This window comes from Mustela nivalis, assembly GCF_964662115.1.
Source record: "Mustela nivalis genome assembly, contig: HAP1_SCAFFOLD_405, whole genome shotgun sequence".
NCBI lineage: Eukaryota > Metazoa > Chordata > Mammalia > Carnivora > Mustelidae > Mustela > Mustela nivalis.
In genome coordinates this window covers 679,815-699,394 of record NW_028136247.1, presented here as the reverse complement: position 1 = coordinate 699,394, position 19,580 = coordinate 679,815, and the positions used below count along the sequence as shown (strand labels likewise).

Below are 19,580 nucleotides of genomic sequence, written 5' to 3'. Positions count from 1 at the left end.
CCGAGAACTTGGAGTCTGGCCAGGGCTCCCTTGCTCCCTTCTTGGGCTTCTGGGCTTTCAGGGGAGCCTGTGGCCCTTGAGGGCATTTGGAGGCTGTGCCCAGAAGAGCAGGAGCAGGAGCTGGAGCTGGAGCAGGAGCAGGAGCAGGAGCAGGAGGCCCCCCGGAGACAGGCTGGACCTTGGGCCCAGAGTTGGCCAGCTTCTGCCTGAGGCAATGGTTTTCTTCCTTGAGCCTTTGGAACTCCCTCTCTGCCCACAGAACAGCCTTCTGGCTCTGCTCACTTCTGTTCTCCACCAGGAGGCGCTCTCGGTCATGCAAGGAGGTGATTCTCTGCCATTCTCGGTGCAGGTCGTCGGCCATCTTCTTGTAGAGGCCTATTTCCAGTGGGCAGCATCCACCTTCCTGCGCACCTTGGCGAGTCCGTCTTCACTTGCAGGCAGCGTGCCTTCTCCTCCATCATCTTCCTCTCCAGGTGTTTGAGGTGCTCTTCGCACAGCTTAGGCTCTGCCTCGAGCTTCAGGTGCAGCTTCTGAATCTCCCTTTCCAGGAGGCTGTTTCGCTGGTGAAAAGATACTTGCTCAGCTTGGTGGATTGTTGTGTTTCCTGGGAGCTCTTCATTCCCCTGACGTGCCTTCTTCAGTGCCCTGGATGGCTTTCCTTGATTCAGGGGGCTCCCACGGGGCACGTGATCAGTGGAGGAGGAGCCAGTCTGCACCTGCCTCCTTGAGCCCCCACCTTCCAGATGATCTCGAAGGAGCTCTAGCAGATGCATCACCGTCAGTAGGATCTGGCTGAGGGTGTGCTGTTGGCTCTGGCCCTCAGCGGGGGCCTGCCCCGGCACACCTCCGTCAGGAAGCTCTGGCCTGCCTGCCTCCCCTGTCCACAGCTGCCAATGTCCTGAGACAGAGAGTCTGCACTTCCCCGCAGATCAGGGCTGTCCTTGAAGTCTTCTGGCATATTCCTCGCAGGGGGTTCTCCATCGTCCTGGGCTGCTCCACAGATGGGATTTTCATCGGTGAGCTGGTGAGGGCTCTTCTTCAACAGCCTTTGCCGAACTCCCTTCAGCAGTTGCGTAGCGTCTCCCACAGAAAAGTACCCGACATCTTGATTCAGGGCAGCCAGAGCAAGGATCTGTAGCGGGAGAGGACTGGCCTTGTGCTCCGATGATGCGACGGCTCCATGGGCTGGTGCATCCGGGTCAGTCTTCTCCATGTCTTTTCCAGATACTTCATTCAGGGCACAGTGCCCCTTTCTTCCTCTTAAGCGGAGTCCACACTTTACTGGAATGAACACCAGCAACACAGTGCACACGAGGATCTCCCAGCCAAACCCAGAGTCTCGTGGCCCATGTGGCCAACGTTCGATTATCGGCAACCCAGAAGCCCACATCTGTTCCCGGAGAGCCCACAGCGGCTCCAAAACTGTGTGGGGAGACATTGAAATGGCCACCAGCTGGCTCCAGAGAGCCTGGGGGCTTTGTCTCTGATCACCAGTGTCCGCTCGGCCACTAGAAACTGCTTGGAACCCCTACGAGGGTTCCGTCTCCAATGCAAACCAGTGCCTGGCAACAGGAGCTGAAGGGAGTAGGGGTGGGGGAGGTGCACCCGAGACTCCAACGCAAATCAGTGCCTGGCAACAGGAGCTAACAGTCGTTGGGCAGCGGAGGAGAATCTCTATATTGTGTACCTGAAAAAAATGCAACCCTATGTAGCATTGTCTTGGAATTAAACTTTGACACTTATAAAAAAAAGTTAAAAATGAAACTAGATATCAAAGCGAGAAAGATAACAAAATCTAAACACGTAGAAAGTAACTTTCTAGATTATCGGAGACAAAAGATAAAATTTCAGTGCACTGACCCGAAGAAAATAAAACTACCACGTATTAAAATTGATGGGACACAGCTAAATCAACAGAGAGCTCAATTTTTAGCACTCAATGCATACATTAGAAAGGAGGAGGAGCATCTGGGTGGCTCAGTCAGTTAGTCCAACTCTTGATTTTGACTCGGGTCATGGTCAACCTTGGGATAGTGAGGCTGAACCTGCATTGTGCTGGTGCTGGGCATGGTGGCTGCTTAATCATCTCTCTCTCTTTCTGCACCGCTTCCCTTTCTCTGTCTCTGTCTCTGTCTCTCTCTCTAAAAAGAAAAGAGTCTCAAAACTATAATCTTTCTATTTTAGAACCTAGAAAGAGAGGAGAAACTAAAACTAAAGAAGAAAACCTGAAGAATCCTTCTACCCCATTTCAAGATATTCGTCTACAGTAATCAAACGTGCGTGGTGTTGGTGAAGAGCTAGACCAATGGAACAGAATAAAGATGGATAAATGGAACAGAATCAGGGACCCAGAAAGAGAACTACACCCATATGTCGAATGGGGCCTTGACAAAGGTAAAAAGCCGTTCAGTGGAGGAGTGACAGCGTTTTGAATAAATGGTGCTAGAGCAAGTGGACATGCATAGGCAAAGAAGAAGGAGAAGCAGAAGAGGGAGCGGGAGAGGGGAGGAGGAGGTGGAGGACGAGGAGGCCGGGGACCACAATCTAAGTATCAAACCCTATACAAAACTTAACTCAGGCTGCCTGGGTGAGGCAGCCTGTGCGGCAGCCAGCTCTTGATTTCGGCTCTTGTCAAGCTCTCAGCGTCCCGGAACAAAGTCAGGCTCCAAGCTCACTGGCGAGGCTGCTTGAGGATGCTCTTTTCCCTTCTCCCTCCAGGCCCCTGCCCGCTCATGCACATGTTCACTCTCCCAAAGGAAAAAAAGAAAAAAAAGAGTATTTTAAAAAGTAGCTCAAAATTAATCACTGCCTTACATGGAAAATGATAAATCTTATAGGGAAAATGTGGGGAAAAATTTCCAGAATGGAAAGCTAGGTAAAGAATCCTCCAGTCGAACATCAAATTATTTTCCCTAAGGTAAAGTTGATTAATTAGACTTTATCCAACAATCAGAATTGTAAATCTGTGCCGTGTGAAAGACCTCCTTAAGAAGACCCAAAAGACAAGCTACCAACTTGGAGGAAATAGGTCCAAATCACATAGCTAATAGAGGACTCCTGTCTGAAGCATGGAAACTCAGAATTTGATCCCCAAGTAAGCATGCAATCTAGTTAGCAAAAGGAAATAGAAGGGGGGTGGGGAAAAAGTAAAGGGCCTGCCACCTTTACCAAAGCGTAGACAGATGGAAACCACATAGAAAGTTGCCATTGGGGCAATTCAAATGAAAACTCCAGTGAGCTCTCACTGCACACCTATCACAGTGATTCAAACCAAATGCGCCAGAGAGGGAGAGAGAGACCCCACCACCAAATGCAAGGCAGGATGTGGAATGACTGGATCACTCCCGCATCACAGTTGGGAATGGAAAATGATAGAGCTGACTCTTGAAAACAGTTAAGAGTTTCTTTTCCTTTTCCAAGCCGTGAGTTACATTCCCGTTCACATGCAGTATAATATCAATTTCAGGTGTCCAATAGAGTGGCTCAACCCTTCCACACAGATTCTTTGAGAACTAGACTTGCTACCGCCATAGGAGCAGGTCATGGCACTATGGCATTTATCTTAGAGAAATCAAAACTTAACGTTTGCTCCAAAGCCTGTAGGGGAATGTATCTGTGTCCTTATGAAAGCATTGGGGCTGCCAAGGGGGTGGAAGGGACTGGAGTGGTTGGATATTGACACTTGACAGGGCTGCTGTAAGTGATAAACTCCTCTTGCATCTTTGAAGGCCCCTTCCCTTTAATGGTGGTCCTTAGGACGAGGAGAATAGGAATGTCAACGATTTCAATCGCTTTCAACCTGCCAAGCATTAGAACACCATCTCTTCTACACTAGTTCACTCTCGTCTTAATCCTCAGTATCCCAAAGCAGACAGGTGGGGTCTGGTCCAAGAGGGGTTGCAGGCAGTGTCCCTTCCACAGGCCATCTCCCCTCTTGCCCAGAAGCCCAATGACCAGATCCCAGGCTTTCAACTCATCTAATTTCTGTGCCTTCTCTAGGGACACCAGGGAACTTCTGGGCTCTTTTTCTGGCTTCAAGGAGGCTCTGCGACGCTGGGTCTAGTGCTCTCAGCCGACTTGGACCACATGGCCAGTTGTCTCCTCCTCCATGGGCCACCTATTGGCTCGGGTGGATCAGGTGAGGGCATGTCCTCTCAGAGAGATACATGGAGAATAGAATAGAGGACCTCTTTCTGGCATTGTTTATACTAATCTCTCAGTGGTTGCTACCATCGCTTGACTTCCCTGGAATTTCAAGCCCAGGAGAGGGGGGTGGGTCAGCAGCCAGAACTGTGGCTTCACCCTTGTGTCTTTTTTGAATGTTTTCCGCAACCCAGAGGGCTTCCGACAACACCAATTGATAATCGCATATGGTTTCCGTGGGCCAGGCATCCAGGTGCATCTAGCCAGGGACCTGTGTCTCAGGATCTCTCACAAGGCTGCAGTCAAGATGTCATGTGGGTCTTCAGTCATCTCCAGGCTTGTTGGCGGGAAATCTGCTTGTGTGCTCACTCGGGTGGCTCCTAGCAGCCAGAGGTCCTCCATTGCGGTGAGCAAGAAATATTCATTCCTTGCCACATGGGCCTCTCCATCATACAGCCCACAAGGAGCAGGCGGCTTCCCTCGAAACCAATGGTGAGGGAGCGAGAGCAAGCCCAAGAGGAGACCAGTGTCTTTGTCTACGAGCCTCAGAAGGGACATGCTATCTATCTCTCGGGCCATATTCTGTCCTTTCGAAGTGAGGCAGGAGTTCCTGACTCTAATCCAGTGGTAGAGTATGGAACACAAAACGAGGTGTACCCACGAAGGGAAGCGTTGCAGACCCTGAAAGGCTGCCCTCCATGCTTTGCTGGGACTTTACCTCAGCTAGGCATCACCATAATCCTTGCATCCAAACTAGAACGTGACCTATGAGAAAATTTTGTCAAGCCCTTCTGGGATCCTTACAGCAGCTTGCCTAGAAGTTCCTTGCACAAGGGAAGGGTGCCTGTGTGGCTTAGTCAGGTCAACGTCTGACTCTTGATTTCGGCTCAGGGCGTGGTCCCATGGTCTGTGAAATCCAGCCCAGCGTCTTGTTGTGCACTTGAGTCGAAGGCTGTCTAGGAATCTCTCTCTCCCTGCCCCTCCCCCGCTTGCATGTGTGTGTGCCCTCGCTCTTTCTCTCTCTCAGAAATGAAGAAGCAGAAGTCATCGTAGTGGTAGGAGTGGTAGTTATTTTCACATCAGTGGGTAATGAGACAACCTTGGCTTGGAATGGGAGCTCTGAAATTCACTAGCTGTGTGATCTTGGGGCAAGTTGTGTCCCCTCTCTGAACCTCAGTAGTATAGGACACACTGGGTTATTGGGACAATTAAGTGATCAGTAAAGGACACTTAAAACCCTTGGTTGCTTGGCATAGAATCTCTTCATACAATCAATTCTCAGTCGCAGTAGGATCAGCAATTTGATCGTTTTATTTTTTTGGTCCTTAACAATGAAAAATGCTCTCTCACATGGCTATAGGGAATAGGTAGCATCAGTTCAAGAATGGGGTGGATCTCCAGTCAAAGGAGCAATGGGTGTGGCTGAAGGGGTAAGGAAGCACAGGAGCTTTTGTGCTCTGGTTGTGAGTGTTGGTGGCTGCTGGGAAAGGGAATCAGACCTGCAGGGGACCCGAGAACTTGGAGTCTGGCCAGTGCACCCTTGCTCCCTTCTTGGGCTTCTGGGCTTTGAGGGGAGCCTGTGGCCCTTGAGGGCATTTGTAGGCTGTGCCCAGAAGAGCAGGAGCAGGAGCTGGAGCTGGAGCAGGAGCAGGAGCAGGAGCAGGAGGCCCCCCGGAGACAGGCTGGACCTTGGGCCCAGAGTTGGCCAGCTTCTGCCTGAGGCAATGGTTTTCTTCCTTGAGCCTTTGGAACTCCCTCTCTGCCCACAGAACAGCCTTCTGGCTCTCCTCACTTCTGTTCTCCACCAGGAGGCGCTCTCGGTCATGCAAGTAGAAGATTCTCTGCCATTCTCGGTGCAGGTCGTCGGCCATCTTCTTGTAGAGGCCTAAGTTCCAGTGGGCAGCATCCACCTTCCTGCGCACCTTGGCGAGTTCGTTCTTCACTTGCAGGCAGCGTGCCTTCTCCTCCATCATCTTCCTCTCCAGGTGTTTGAGGTGCTCTTCGCACAGCTTAGGCTCTGCCTCGAGCTTCAGGTGCAGCTTCTGAATCTCCCTTTCCAGGAGGCTGTTTCGCTGGTGAAAAGATACTTGCTCAGCTTGGTGGATTGTTGTGTTTCCTGGGAGCTCTTCATTCCCCTGACGTGCCTTCTTCAGTGCCCTGGATGGCTTTCCTTGATTCAGGGGGCTCCCACGGGGCACGTGATCAGTGGAGGAGGAGCCAGTCTGCACCTGCCTCCTTGAGCCCCCACCTTCCAGATGATCTCGAAGGAGCTCTAGCAGATGCATCACCGTCAGTAGGATCTGGCTGAGGGTGTGCTGTTGGCTCTGGCCCTCAGCGGGGGCCTGCCACGGCACACCTCCGTCAGGAAGCTCTGGCCTGCCTGCCTCCCCTGTCCACAGCTGCCAATGTCCTGAGACAGAGAGTCTGCACTTCCCCGCAGATCAGGGCTGTCCTTGAAGTCTTCTGGCATATTCCTCGCAGGGGGTTCTCCATCGTCCTGGGCTGCTCCACAGATGGTATTTTCATTGGTGAGCTGGTGAGGGCTCTTCTTCAACAGCCTTTGCCGAACTCCCTTCAGCAGTTGCGTAGCGTCTCCCACAGAAAAGTACCCGACATCTTGATTCAGGGCAGCCAGAGCAAGGATCTGTAGCGGGAGAGGACTGGCCTTGTGCTCCGATGATGCGACGGCTCCATGGGCTGGTGCATCCGGGTCGGTCTTCTCCATGTCTTTTCCAGATACTTCATTCAGGGCACAGTGCCCCTTTCTTCCTCTTAAGCGGAGTCCACACTTTACTGGAATGAACACCAGCAACACAGTGCACACGAGGATCTCCCAGCCAAACCCAGAGTCTCGTGGCCCATGTGGCCAACGTTCGATTATCGGCAACCCAGAAGCCCACAGCTGTTCCCGGAGAGCCCACAGCGGCTCCAGAACTGTGTGGGGAGACATTGAAATGGCCACCAGCTGGCTCCAGAGAGCCTGGGGGCTTTGTCTCTGATCACCAGTGTCCTCTCGGCCACTAGAAACTGCTTGGAACCCCTACGAGGGTTCCGTCTCCAATGCAAACCAGTGCCTGGCAACAGGAGCTGAAGGGAGTAGGGGTGGGGGAGGTGCACCCGAGACTCCAACGCAAATCAGTGCCTGGCAACAGGAGCTAACAGTCGTTGGGCAGCGGAGGAGAATCTCTATATTGTGTACCTGAAAAAAATGCAACCCTATGTAGCATTGTCTTGGAATTAAACTTTGACACTTATAAAAAAAAGTTAAAAATGAAACTAGATATCAAAGCGAGAAAGATAACAAAATCTAAACACGTAGAAAGTAACTTTCTAGATTATCGGAGACAAAAGATAAAATTTCAGTGCACTGACCCGAAGGAAAATAAAACTACCACGTATTAAAATTGATGGGACACAGCTAAATCAACAGAGAGCTCAATTTTTAGCACTCAATGCATACATTAGAAAGGAGGAGGAGCATCTGGGTGGCTCAGTCAGTTAGTCCAACTCTTGATTTTGACTCGGGTCATGGTCAACCTTGGGATAGTGAGGCTGAACCTGCATTGTGCTGGTGCTGGGCATGGTGGCTGCTTAATCATCTCTCTCTCTTTCTGCACCGCTTCCCTTTCTCTGTCTCTGTCTCTGTCTCTGTCTCTCTCTCTAAAAAGAAAAGAGTCTCAAAACTATAATCTTTCTATTTTAGAACCTAGAAAAAGAGGAGAAACTAAAACTAAAGAAGAAAACCTGAAGAATCCTTCTACCCCATTTCAAGATATTCGTCTACAGTAATCAAACGTGCGTGGTGTTGGTGAAGAGCTAGACCAATGGAACAGAATAAAGATGGATAAGTGGAACAGAATCAGGGACCCAGAAAGAGAACTACACCCATATGTCGAATGGGGCCTTGACAAAGGTAAAAAGCCGTTCAGTGGAGGAGTGACAGCGTTTTGAATAAATGGTGCTAGAGCAAGTGGACATGCATAGGCAAAGAAGAAGGAGAAGCAGAAGAGGGAGCGGGAGAGGGGAGGAGGAGGTGGAGGACGAGGAGGCCGGGGACCACAATCTAAGTATCAAACCCTATACAAAACTTAACTCAGGCTGCCTGGGTGAGGCAGCCTGTGCGGCAGCCAGCTCTTGATTTCGGCTCTTGTCAAGCTCTCAGCGTCCCGGGACAAAGTCAGGCTCCAAGCTCACTGGCGAGGCTGCTTGAGGATGCTCTTTTCCCTTCTCCCTCCAGGCCCCTGCCCGCTCATGCACATGTTCACTATCCCAAAGGAAAAAAAGAAAAAAAGAGTATTTTAAAAAGTAGCTCAAAATTAATCACTGCCTTACATGGAAAATGATAAATCTTATAGGGAAAATGTGGGGAAAAATTTCCAGAATGGAAAGCTAGGTAAAGAATCCTCCAGTCGAACATCAAATTATTTTCCCTAAGGTAAAGTTGATTAATTAGACTTTATCCAACAATCAGAATTGTAAATCTGTGCCTTGTGAAAGACCTCCTTAAGAAGACCCAAAAGACAAGCTACCAACTTGGAGGAAATAGGTCCAAATCACATAGCTAATAGAGGACTCCTGTCTGAAGCATGGAAACTCAGAATTTGATCCCCAAGTAAGCATGCAATCTAGTTAGCAAAAGGAAATAGAAGGGGGGTGGGGAAAAAGTAAAGGGCCTGCCACCTTTACCAAAGCGTAGACAGATGGAGACCACATAGAAGTTGCCATTGGGGCAATTCAAATGAAAACTCCAGTGAGCTCTCACTGCACACCTATCACAGTGATTCAAACCAAATGCGCCAGAGAGGGAGAGAGAGACCCCACCACCAAATGCAAGGCAGGATGTGGAATGACTGGATCACTCCCGCATCACAGTTGGGAATGGAAAATGATAGAGCTGACTCTTGAAAACAGTTAAGAGTTTCTTTTCCTTTTCCAAGCCGTGAGTTACATTCCCGTTCACATGCAGTATAATATCAATTTCAGGTGTCCAATAGAGTGGCTCAACCCTTCCACACAGATTCTTTGAGAACTAGACTTGCTACCGCCATAGGAGCAGGTCATGGCACTATGGCATTTATCTTAGAGAAATCAAAACTTAACGTTTGCTCCAAAGCCTGTAGGGGAATGTATCTGTGTCCTTATGAAAGCATTGGGGCTGCCAAGGGGGTGGAAGGGACTGGAGTGGTTGGATATTGACACTTGACATGGCTGCTGTAAGTGATAAACTCCTCTTGCATCTTTGAAGGCCCCTTCCCTTTAATGGTGGTCCTGAGGACGAGGAGAATAGGAATGTCAACGATTTCAATCGCTTTCAACCTGCCAAGCATTAGAACACCATCTCTTCTACACTAGTTCACTCTCGTCTTAATCCTCAGTATCCCAAAGCAGACAGGTGGGGTCTGGTCCAAGAGGGGTTGCAGGCAGTGTCCCTTCCACAGGCCATCTCCCCTCTTGCCCAGAAGCCCAATGACCAGATCCCAGGCTTTCAACTCATCTAATTTCTGTGCCTTCTCTAGGGACACCAGGGAACTTCTGGGCTCTTTTTCTGGCTTCAAGGAGGCTCTGCGACGCTGGGTCTAGTGCTCTCAGCCGACTTGGACCACATGGCCAGTTGTCTCCTCCTCCATGGGCCACCTATTGGCTCGGGTGGATCAGGTGAGGGCATGTCCTCTCAGAGAGATACATGGAGAACAGAATAGAGGACCTCTTTCTGGCATTGTTTACACTAATCTCTCAGTGGTTGCTACCATCGCTTGACTTCCCTGGAATTTCAAGCCCAGGAGAGGGGGGTGGGTCAGCAGCCAGAACTGTGGCTTCACCCTTGTGTCTTTTTTGAATGTTTTCCACAACCCAGAGGGCTTCCGACAACACCAATTGATAATCGCATATGGTTTCCGTGGGCCAGGCATCCAGGTGCATCTAGCCAGGGACCTGTGTCTCAGGATCTCTCACAAGGCTGCAGTCAAGATGTCATGTGGGTCTTCAGTCATCTCCAGGCTTGTTGGCGGGAAATCTGCTTGTGTGCTCACTCGGGTGGCTCCTAGCAGCCAGAGGTCCTCCATTGCGGTGAGCAAGAAATATTCATTCCTTGCCACATGGGCCTCTCCATCATACAGCCCACAAGGAGCAGGCGGCTTCCCTCGAAACCAATGGTGAGGGAGCGAGAGCAAGCCCAAGAGGAGACCAGTGTCTTTGTCTACGAGCCTCAGAAGGGACATGCTATCTATCTCTCGGGCCATATTCTGTCCTTTCGAAGTGAGGCAGGAGTTCCTGACTCTAATCCAGTGGTAGAGTATGGAACACAAAACGAGGTGTACCCACGAAGGGAATCGTTGGAGACCCTGAAAGGCTGCCCTCCATGCTTTGCTGGGACTTTACCTCAGCTAGGCATCACCATAATCCTTGCATCCAAACTAGAACGTGACCTATGAGAAAATTTTGTCAAGCCCTTCTGGGATCCTTACAGCAGCTTGCCTAGAAGTTCCTTGCACAAGGGAAGGGTGCCTGTGTGGCTTAGTCAGGTCAACGTCTGACTCTTGATTTCGGCTCAGGGCGTGGTCCCATGGTCTGTGAAATCCAGCCCAGCATCTGGTTGTGCACTTGAGTGGGAAGGCTGTCTAGGAATCTCTCTCTCCCTGCCCCTCCCCCGCTTGCATGTGTGTGTGCCCTCGCTCTTTCTCTCTCTCAGAAATGAAGAAGCAGAAGTCATCGTAGTGGTAGGAGTGGTAGTTATTTTCACATCAGTGGGTAATGAGACAACCTTGGCTTGGAATGGGAGCTCTGAAATTCACTAGCTGTGTGATCTTGGGGCAAGTTGTGTCCCCTCTCTGAACCTCAGTAGTATAGGACACACTGGGTTATTGGGACAATTAAGTGATCAGTAAAGGACACTTAAAACCCTTGGTTGCTTGGCATAGAATCCCTTCATACAATCAATTCTCAGTCGCAGTAGGATCAGCAATTTGATCGTTTTATTTTTTTGGTCCTTAACAATGAAAAATGCTCTCTCACATGGCTATAGGGAATAGGTAGCATCAGTTCAAGAATGGGGTGGATCTCCAGTCAAAGGAGCAATGGGTGTGGCTGAAGGGGTAAGGAAGCACAGGAGCTTTTGTGCTCTGGTTGTGAGTGTTGGTGGCTGCTGGGAAAGGGAATCAGACCTGCAGGGGACCCGAGAACTTGGAGTCTGGCCAGTGCACCCTTGCTCCCTTCTTGGGCTTCTGGGCTTTGAGGGGAGCCTGTGGCCCTTGAGGGCATTTGTAGGCTGTGCCCAGAAGAGCAGGAGCAGGAGCTGGAGCTGGAGCAGGAGCAGGAGCAGGAGGCCCCCCGGAGACAGGCTGGACCTTGGGCCCAGAGTTGGCCAGCTTCTGCCTGAGGCAATGGTTTTCTTCCTTGAGCCTTTGGAACTCCCTCTCTGCCCACAGAACAGCCTTCTGGCTCTCCTCACTTCTGTTCTCCACCAGGAGGCGCTCTCGGTCATGCAAGGAGGAGATTCTCTGCCATTCTCGGTGCAGGTCGTCGGCCATCTTCTTGTAGAGGCCTAAGTTCCAGTGGGCAGCATCCACCTTCCTGCGCACCTTGGCGAGTTCGTTCTTCACTTGCAGGCAGCGTGCCTTCTCCTCCATCATCTTCCTCTCCAGGTGTTTGAGGTGCTCTTCGCACAGCTTAGGCTCTGCCTCGAGCTTCAGGTGCAGCTTCTGAATCTCCCTTTCCAGGAGGCTGTTTCGCTGGTGAAAAGATACTTGCTCAGCTTGGTGGATTGTTGTGTTTCCTGGGAGCTCTTCATTCCCCTGACGTGCCTTCTTCAGTGCCCTGGATGGCTTTCCTTGATTCAGGGGGCTCCCACGGGGCACGTGATCAGTGGAGGAGGAGCCAGTCTGCACCTGCCTCCTTGAGCCCCCACCTTCCAGATGATCTCGAAGGAGCTCTAGCAGATGCATCACCGTCAGTAGGATCTGGCTGAGGGTGTGGTGTTGGCTCTGGCCCTCAGCGGGGGCCTGCCACGGCACACCTCCGTCAGGAAGCTCTGGCCTGCCTGCCTCCCCTGCCTCTTCCTGCCCTCTCAGTCCACAGCTGCCAATGTCCTGAGACAGAGGGTCTGCACTTCCCCGCAGATCAGGGCTGTCCTTGAAGTCTTCTGGCATATTCCTCGCAGGGGGTTCTCCATCGTCCTGGGCTGCTCCACAGATGGGATTTTCATCGGTGAGCTGGTGAGGGCTCTTCTTCAACAGCCTTTGCCGAACTCCCTTCAGCAGTTGCGTAGCGTCTCCCACAGAAAAGTACCCGACATCTTGATTCAGGGCAGCCAGAGCAAGGATCTGTAGCGGGAGAGGACTGGCCTTGTGCTCCGATGATGCGACGGCTCCATGGGCTGGTGCATCCGGGTCGGTCTTCTCCATGTCTTTTCCAGATACTTCATTCTGGGCACAGTGCCCCTTTCTTCCTCTTAAGCGGAGTCCACACTTTACTGGAATGAACACCAGCAACACAGTGCACACGAGGATCTCCCAGCCAAACCCAGAGTCTCGTGGCCCATGTGGCCAACGTTCGATTATCGGCAACCCAGAAGCCCACAGCTGTTCCCGGAGAGCCCACAGCGGCTCCAGAACTGTGTGGGGAGACATTGAAATGGCCACCAGCTGGCTCCAGAGAGCCTGGGGGCTTTGTCTCTGATCACCAGTGTCCTCTCGGCCACTAGAAACTGCTTGGAACCCCTACGAGGGTTCCGTCTCCAATGCAAACCAGTGCCTGGCAACAGGAGCTGAAGGGATTAGGGGTGGGGGAGGTGCACCCGAGACTCCAACGCAAATCAGTGCCTGGCAACAGGAGCTAACAGTCGTTGGGCAGCGGAGGAGAATCTCTATATTGTGTACCTGAAAAAAATGCAACCCTATGTAGCATTGTCTTGGAATTAAACTTTGACACTTATAAAAAAAAGTTAAAAATGAAACTAGATATCAAAGCGAGAAAGATAACAAAATCTAAACACGTAGAAAGTAACTTTCTAGATTATCGGAGACAAAAGATAAAATTTCAGTGCACTGACCCGAAGGAAAATAAAACTACCACGTATTAAAATTGATGGGACACAGCTAAATCAACAGAGAGCTCAATTTTTAGCACTCAATGCATACATTAGAAAGGAGGAGGAGCATCTGGGTGGCTCAGTCAGTTAGTCCAACTCTTGATTTTGACTCGGGTCATGGTCAACCTTGGGATAGTGAGGCTGAACCTGCATTGTGCTGGTGCTGGGCATGGTGGCTGCTTAATCATCTCTCTCTCTTTCTACACCGCTTCCGTTTCTCTGTCTCTGTCTCTGTCTCTGTCTCTGTCTCTGTGTCTATCTCTCTCTCTCTCTCTTTAAAAAGAAAAGGAGTCTCAAAACTATAATCTTTCTATTTTAGAACCTAGAAAAAGAGGAGAAACTAAAACTAAAGAAGAAAACCAGAAGAATCCTTCTACCCCATTTCAAGATATTCGTCTACAGTAATCAAAATGCGTGGTGTTGGTGAAGAGCTAGACCAATGGAACAGAATACAGATGGATAAGTGGAACAGAATCAGGGACCCAGAAAGAGAACTACGCCCATATGTCGAATGGGGCCTTGACAAAGGTAAAAAGCCGTTCAGTGGAGGAGTGACAGCGTTTTGAATAAATGGTGCTAGAGCAAGTGGACATGCATAGGCAAAGAAGAAGGAGAAGCAGAAGAGGGAGCGGGAGAGGGGAGGAGGAGGTGGAGGACGAGGAGGCCGGGGACCACAATCTAAGTATCAAACCCTATACAAAACTTAACTCAGGCTGCCTGGGTGAGGCAGCCTGTGCGGCAGCCAGCTCTTGATTTCGGCTCTTGTCAAGCTCTCAGCGTCCCGGGACAAAGTCAGGCTCCAAGCTCACTGGCGAGGCTGCTTGAGGATGCTCTTTTCCCTTCTCCCTCCAGGCCCCTGCCCGCTCACGCACATGTTCACTCTCCCAAAGGAAAAAAAGAAAAAAAGAGTATTTTAAAAAGTAGCTCAAAATTAATCACTGCCTTACATGGAAAATGATAAATCTTATAGGGAAAATGTGGGGAAAAATTTCCAGAATGGAAAGCTAGGTAAAGAATCCTCCAGTCGCACATCAAATTATTTTCCCTAAGGTAAAGTTGATTAATTAGACTTTATCCAACAATCAGAATTGTAAATCTGTGCCATGTGAAAGACCTCCTTAAGAAGACCCAAAAGACAAGCTACCAACTTGGAGGAAATAGGTCCAAATCACATAGCTAATAGAGGACTCCTGTCTGAAGCATGGAAACTCAGAATTTGATCCCCAAGTAAGCATGCAATCTAGTTAGCAAAAGGAAAGAGAAGGGGGGGTGGGGAAAAAGTAAAGGGCCTGCCACCTTTACCAAAGCGTAGACAGATGGAGACCACATAGAAAGTTGCCATTGGGGCAATTCAAATGAAAACTCCAGTGAGCTCTCACTGCACACCTATCACAGTGATTCAAACCAAATGCGCCAGAGAGGGAGAGAGAGACCCCACCACCAAATGCAAGGCAGGATGTGGAATGACTGGATCACTCCCGCATCACAGTTGGGAATGGAAAATGATAGAGCTGACTCTTGAAAACAGTTAAGAGTTTCTTTTCCTTTTCCAAGCCGTGAGTTACATTCCCGTTCACATGCAGTATAATATCAATTTCAGGTGTCCAATAGAGTGGCTCAACCCTTCCACACAGATTCTTTGAGAACTAGACTTGCTACCGCCATAGGAGCAGGTCATGGCACTATGGCATTTATCTTAGAGAAATCAAAACTTAACGTTTGCTCCAAAGCCTGTAGGGGAATGTATCTGTGTCCTTATGAAAGCATTGGGGCTGCCAAGGGGGTGGAAGGGACTGGAGTGGTTGGATATTGACACTTGACATGGCTGCTGTAAGTGATAAACTCCTCTTGCTTCTTTGAAGGCCCCTTCCCCTTAATGGTGGTCCTGAGGACGAGGAGAATAGGAATGTCAACGATTTCAATCGCTTTCAACCTGCCAAGCATTAGAACACCATCTCTTCTACACTAGTTCACTCTCGTCTTAATCCTCAGTATCCCAAAGCAGACAGGTGGGGTCTGGTCCAAGAGGGGTTACAGGCAGTGTCCCTTCCACAGGCCATCTATCCTCTTGCCCAGAAGCCCAATGACCAGGTCCCAGGCTTTCAACTCATCTAATTTCTGTGCCTTCTCTAGGGACACCAGGGAACTTCTGGGCTCTTTTTCTGGCTTCAAGGAGGCTCTGCGACGCTGGGTCTAGTGCTCTCAGCCGACTTGGACCACACGGCCAGTTGTCTCCTCCTGCATGGGCCACCTATTGGCTCGGGTGGATCAGGTGAGGGCATGTCCTCTCAGAGAGATACATGGAGAACAGAATAGAGGACCTCTTTCTGGCATTGTTTACCCTAATCTCTCAGTGGTTGCTACCATCGCTTGACTTCCCTGGAATTTCAAGCCCAGGAGAGGGGGGTGGGTCAGCAGCCAGAACTGTGGCTTCACCCTTGTGTCTTTTTTGAATGTTTTCCGCAACCCAGAGGGCTTCCGACAACACCAATTGATAACCGCATATGGTTTCCGTGGGCCAGGCATCCAGGTGCATCTAGCCAGGGACCTGTGTCTCAGGATCTCTCACAAGGCTGCAGTCAAGATGTCATGTGGGTCTTCAGTCATCTCCAGGCTTGTTGGCGGGAAATCTGCTTGTGTGCTCACTCGGGTGGCTCCTAGCAGCCAGAGGTCCTCCATTGCGGTGAGCAAGAAATATTCATTCCTTGCCACATGGGCCTCTCCATCATACAGCCCACAAGGAGCAGGCGGCTTCCCTCGAAACCAATGGTGAGGGAGCGAGAGCAAGCCCAAGAGGAGACCAGTGTCTTTGTCTACGAGCCTCAGAAGGGACATGCTATCTATCTCTCGGGCCATATTCTGTCCTTTCGAAGTGAGGCAGGAGTTCCTGACTCTAATCCAGTGGTAGAGTATGGAACACAAAACGAGGTGTACCCACGAAGGGAATCGTTGGAGACCCTGAAAGGCTGCCCTCCATGCTTTGCTGGGACTTTACCTCAGCTAGGCATCACCATAATCCTTGCATCCAAACTAGAACGTGACCTATGAGAAAATTTTGTCAAGCCCTTCTGGGATCCTTACAGCAGCTTGCCTAGAAGTTCCTTGCACAAGGGAAGGGTGCCTGTGTGGCTTAGTCAGGGCAACGTCTGACTCTTGATTTTGGCTCAGGGCGTGGTCCCATGGTCTGTGAAATCCAGCCCAGCGTCTGGTTGTGCACTTGAGTCGAAGGCTGTCTAGGAATCTCTCTCTCCCTGCCCCTCCCCCGCTTGCATGTGTGTGTGCCCTCGCTCTTTCTCTCTCTCAGAAATGAAGAAGCAGAAGTCATCGTAGTGGTAGGAGTGGTAGTTATTTTCACATCAGTGGGTAATGAGACAACCTTGGCTTGGAATGGGAGCTCTGAAATTCACTAGCTGTGTGATCTTGGGGCAAGTTGTGTCCCCTCTCTGAACCTCAGTAGTATAGGACACACTGGGTTATTGGGACAATTAAGTGATCAGTAAAGGACACTTAAAACCCTTGGTTGCTTGGCATAGAATCCCTTCATACAATCAATTCTCAGTCGCAGAAGGATCAGCAATTTGATCGTTTTATTTTTTTGGTCCTTAACAATGAAAAATGCTCTCTCACATGGCTATAGGGAATAGGTAGCATCAGTTCAAGAATGGGGTGGATCTCCAGTCAAAGGAGCAATGGGTGTGGCTGAAGGGGTAAGGAAGCACAGGAGCTTTTGTGCTCTGGTTGTGAGTGTTGGTGGCTGCTGGGAAAGGGAATCAGACCTGCAGGGGACCCGAGAACTTGGAGTCTGGCCAGTGCACCCTTGCTCCCTTCTTGGGCTTCTGGGCTTTGAGGGGAGCCTGTGGCCCTTGAGGGCATTTGTAGGCTGTGCCCAGAAGAGCAGGAGCAGGAGCTGGAGCTGGAGCAGGAGCAGGAGCTGGAGCAGGAGGCCCCCCGGAGACAGGCTGGACCTTGGGCCCAGAGTTGGCCAGCTTCTGCCTGAGGCAATGGTTTTCTTCCTTGAGCCTTTGGAACTCCCTCTCTGCCCACAGAACAGCCTTCTGGCTCTCCTCACTTCTGTTCTCCACCAGGAGGCGCTCTCGGTCATGCAAGGAGGAGATTCTCTGCCATTCTCGGTGCAGGTCGTCGGCCATCTTCTTGTAGAGGCCTAAGTTCCAGTGGGCAGCATCCACCTTCCTGCGCACCTTGGCGAGTTCGTTCTTCACTTGCAGGCAGCGTGCCTTCTCCTCCATCATCTTCCTCTCCAGGTGTTTGAGGTGCTCTTCGCACAGCTTAGGCTCTGCCTCGAGCTTCAGGTGCAGCTTCTGAATCTCCCTTTCCAGGAGGCTGTTTCGCTGGTGAAAAGATACTTGCTCAGCTTGGTGGATTGTTGTGTTTCCTGGGAGCTCTTCATTCCCCTGACGTGCCTTCTTCAGTGCCCTGGATGGCTTTCCTTGATTCAGGGGGCTCCCACGGGGCGCGTGATCAGTGGAGGAGGAGCCAGTCTGCACCTGCCTCCTTGAGCCCCCACCTTCCAGATGATCTCGAAGGAGCTCTAGCAGATGCATCACCGTCAGTAGGATCTGGCTGAGGGTGTGGTGTTGGCTCTGGCCCTCAGCAGGGGCCTGCCACGGCACACCTCCGTCAGGAAGCTCTGGCCTGCCTGCCTCCCCTGCCTCTTCCTGCCCTCTCAGTCCACAGCTGCCAATGTCCTGAGACAGAGGGTCTGCACTTCCCCGCAGATCAGGGCTGTCCTTGAAGTCTTCTGGCATATTCCTCGCAGGGGTTTCTCCATCGTCCTGGGCTGCTCCACAGATGGGATTTTCATCGGTGAGCTGGTGAGGGCTCTTCTTCAACAGCCTTTGCCGAACTCCCTTCAGCAGTTGCGTAGCGTCTCCCACAGAAAAGTACCCGACATCTTGATTCAGGGCAGCCAGAGCAAGGATCTGTAGCGGGAGAGGACTGGCCTTGTGCTCCGATGATGCGACGGCTCCATGGGCTGGTGCATCCGGGTCGGTCTTCTCCATGTCTTTTCCAGATACTTCATTCTGGGCACAGTGCCCCTTTCTTCCTCTTAAGCGGAGTCCACACTTTACTGGAATGAACACCAGCAACACAGTGCACACGAGGATCTCCCAGCCAAACCCAGAGTCTCGTGGCCCATGTGGCCAACGTTCGATTATCGGCAACCCAGAAGCCCACAGCTGTTCCCGGAGAGCCCACAGCGGCTCCAGAACTGTGTGGGGAGACATTGAAATGGCCACCAGCTGGCTCCAGAGAGCCTGGGGGCTTTGTCTCTGATCACCAGTGTCCTCTCGGCCACTAGAAACTGCTTGGAACCCCTACGAGGGTTCCGTCTCCAATGCAAACCAGTGCCTGGCAACAGGAGCTGAAGGGAGTAGGGGTGGGGGAGGTGCACCCGAGACTCCAACGCAAATCAGTGCCTGGCAACAGGAGCTAACAGTCGTTGGGCAGCGGAGGAGAATCTCTATATTGTGTACCTGAAAAAAATGCAACCCTATGTAGCATTGTCTTGGAATTAAACTTTGACACTTATAAAAAAAAGTTAAAAATGAAACTAGATATCAAAGCGAGAAAGATAACAAAATCTAAACACGTAGAAAGTAACTTTCTAGATTATCGGAGACAAAAGATAAAATTTCAGTGAACTGACCCGAAGGAAAATAAAACTACCACGTATTAAAATTGATGGGACACAGCTAAATCAACAGAGAGCTCAATTTTTAGCACTCAATGCATACATTAGAAAGGAGGAGGAGCATCTGGGTGGCTCAGTCAGTTAGTCCAACTCTTGATTTTGACTCGGGTCATGGTCAACCTTGGGATAGTGAGGCTGAACCTGCATTGTGCTGGTGCTGGGCATGGTGGCTGCTTAATCATCTCTCTCTCTTTCTGCACCGCTTCCGTTTCTCTGTCTCTGTCTCTGTCTCTGTCTCTGTGTCTATCTCTCTCTCTCTCTCTTTAAAAAGAAAAGGAGTCTCAAAACTATAATCTTTCTATTTTAGAACCTAGAAAAAGAGGAGAAACTAAAACTAAAGAAGAAAACCAGAAGAATCCTTCTACCCCATTTCAAGATATTCGTCTACAGTAATCAAAATGCGTGGTGTTGGTGAAGAGCTAGACCAATGGAACAGAATACAGATGGATAAGTGGAACAGAATCAGGGACCCAGAAAGAGAACTACGCCCATATGTCGAATGGGGCCTTGACAAAGGTAAAAAGCCGTTCAGTGGAGGAGTGACAGCGTTTTGAATAAATGGTGCTAGAGCAAGTGGACATGCATAGGCAAAGAAGAAGGAGAAGCAGAAGAGGGAGCGGGAGAGGGGAGGAGGAGGTG

At 50.5% G+C, this 19,580-nt stretch overlaps 2 long non-coding RNA genes across 2 annotated transcripts; both read left to right on the top strand.

The window, feature by feature from the left end:
* The first annotated feature begins 2,312 nt into the window (after positions 1 to 2,312).
* Positions 2,313 to 13,610, top strand: LOC309857129. Its single transcript, XR_014307489.1, has 3 exons — positions 2,313 to 2,394; positions 7,847 to 8,056; positions 13,548 to 13,610. It is a non-coding gene; the product is annotated as an uncharacterized lncRNA (long non-coding RNA).
* Positions 13,611 to 15,413: 1,803 nt separating this feature from the next.
* LOC309857133 lies at positions 15,414 to 19,304 on the top strand. The gene is made up of 3 exons (XR_014307491.1): positions 15,414 to 15,500; positions 15,700 to 15,911; positions 19,249 to 19,304. It is a non-coding gene; the product is annotated as an uncharacterized lncRNA (long non-coding RNA).
* Positions 19,305 to 19,580: the final 276 nt, after the last annotated feature.